Here is a 2,500-nt window from a genome sequence, read left to right as displayed (position 1 = left end):
ACCGGTGTTATAAATCGATGAATAGATTGGCCAATCGAACCGTTGGTGTTAAATGCGGAAAATAAATAACTCTTGAATCGTAACAATTGCAGACATATCGATCGCATGGCCCTCTTGAAAATAGGCAACAGTTTAACAGTGACGACCTCATTATTTTTCAATGTTTTATCAAAATATCATGTCTCATTTAAACGGTCGTTTCTGATCTCAATGGATACCTGATTTGGAAGAATGCGAAGAGTAGCGCCTCATTCCTTATATAGACATTACTCCCAGATCAAGTGATAGTACCTGTAAAAGTCTTATCTATGGAATCAATGAAGAAAAGTAAAAAGTAGGTTTACTTTCGGCAGCCTCGTGAGTTTTGTTTCCCTTATTTTGTCCTTTGAGCGATGTTTCTGACAAAGGGTGAATAATTGCTGTTTTCTTGGTCGCAATTAATTTATCTCACACTTTACGTTGACTACTTTGTAATTTATAAATTGTATCTTTTTTAGCTTCTTACATCAAGTGGTGTCATGCTTTATCTGGGGCGATTTCCATAGAGAAATAACAAGTGTAGGATAATAAATTGTTTTCCAAATACATTTATATTTATTAAAAAAAGAATAATATTAAAATAGAATTTGGTCAAGGCACAAAGCTAAAGCGTCTCGATTACCCTTGAGTAAGATATTTCTATTTCCCAGTCTTTCCCAACATCTTACCATCTTTCTTTCTGCCTAATCAAGGGTAAGTGGAGAAAACCAGGTAACGTACTGACGCTGTTCCCTATATCTTGAGGATGGGAGAACACGAAAAGGGAGCTTTTGTGTCGCCCCCAACTAATGCTGATTTATTATAATGATGTTTTACATTTTGTATTCTTTAGTTAAAATATCATTAGATGATTATATCGATTGCTCAAAAAATTCTCAGACTATTAAAACATTCAAAACCTGCTATTCACTTTCATCGGTTCTTCATTTTACTTTGAAAGTTTAACGAAAAAATATTCACTTTGTCTTTTGCAATTCAAACTGCTCCAAAAGTGGGGACACTGTAAAATTCCCTTCTCAGCCAAGCAACATATCTTAGATAAAACAATGCGAATGCTGACACAGAGTAGTAGTATTCGCATTTTTAAGGTGGTGAGTCCAATTGCTTTCTCTAAATTGACTCAGCGTTGATATCTGGATCAAAGTGATAGACCCAGGATTCATCGTTTGTATCAGTCTTTTGAAAAATAAACTTTAATTCGTCTTCTTAGTACATCTCCAAATTCACCCTGCAACACTCAACGCGTTCTCGCCGTTACCGACACCTTCGTAGAAAGAAAAGGCGTCGGAATTTATCTGGCAGACACCTTATGTATATCGAAATGATCATGATTTATAGTTTTCACAGACTTTCTACTAATCTTGATCTCTTCAGCTATTCGGCGAATAGTCACGTGTTGATCTTAAATGGCAGTCTCATTCCACATTTCAGCTGGTTCAGACCATTCTAAGTGGGTCAGAGGCATTACTTATTGAACACCTGCTCGTATACTTTAGAAATGAGATGGCATCAAACAGTTTTCTTGCTAGTCTAACCGAATCGGAACGCTATTATACAGTGAAACAATCTGTTTGAGGATGACTATATATATATATATATATATATATATATATATATATATATATATATATATCTTTATTTCAGTGTTCAGTGTAGCTTAATAAGTGCGTATTTTAAACTAAACTCGAAATCAACAATGTCCGCCCACCATAGTGCGCTAAATAATAGAATTATGGTGTTGTGGGAGAATCTCTTTGCAAATGGACGACAACATAAGTCCAGTTGAAAAAGAACAACGCGTGGTTTGAATGTAAAATAACACCGTTGTACAGACAACGAGGTTTTCTTAGCAAAACGGTCGCTGATAGTCAAGGTAGTCGAAGGTAAACAGGATATCTATTAACTACAGTTTCTTTAGATTTGTAAAAATTGGAAACTGTCCATTTGCAAAGATGTTCTTCCCATTCCCCACACCATAATAATTCTATTATTTTTTTTTTTTTACAAACGTAATTGCACCACGCAATATGTTGGGCGGACATCGCAAAGATTGGATTTTCGCTTAAACCAACACGTACCATCAAAGATTCGTTATGCAAATTTTTCACCTTCGGATGTTCTGAGTAATACGTATGGTTTCTCGATTTGGGAGCACCTTATAAATAACCATATGTTTGCCACAAATTTCAGTGCTGACATGTTTGCGATCTTGAGTAAGTCATACTCACCCTTTCATCTAAAAATTCTAGAAACCATCTTTATTAAACCCCTGAGACCTTTTTTAAGCAAAAAGAAAATCTCTTAGGACTTAACTTTATTTTCATTTTTTATGTTTTTAATCAAATGTGTTCATTGCTCTCTCTCTCTCTCTCTCTCTCTATATATATATATATATATATATATATATATATATATATATATATATAAAGCTCAACATCTGCCTGTACACGAATAGGCCCCT

Source organism: Euprymna scolopes, chromosome 24, assembly GCF_053919585.1.
Source record: "Euprymna scolopes isolate OS-2025 chromosome 24, ASM5391958v1, whole genome shotgun sequence".
NCBI lineage: Eukaryota > Metazoa > Mollusca > Cephalopoda > Sepiida > Sepiolidae > Euprymna > Euprymna scolopes.
Note: the sequence above shows the minus strand (reverse complement) of the source record.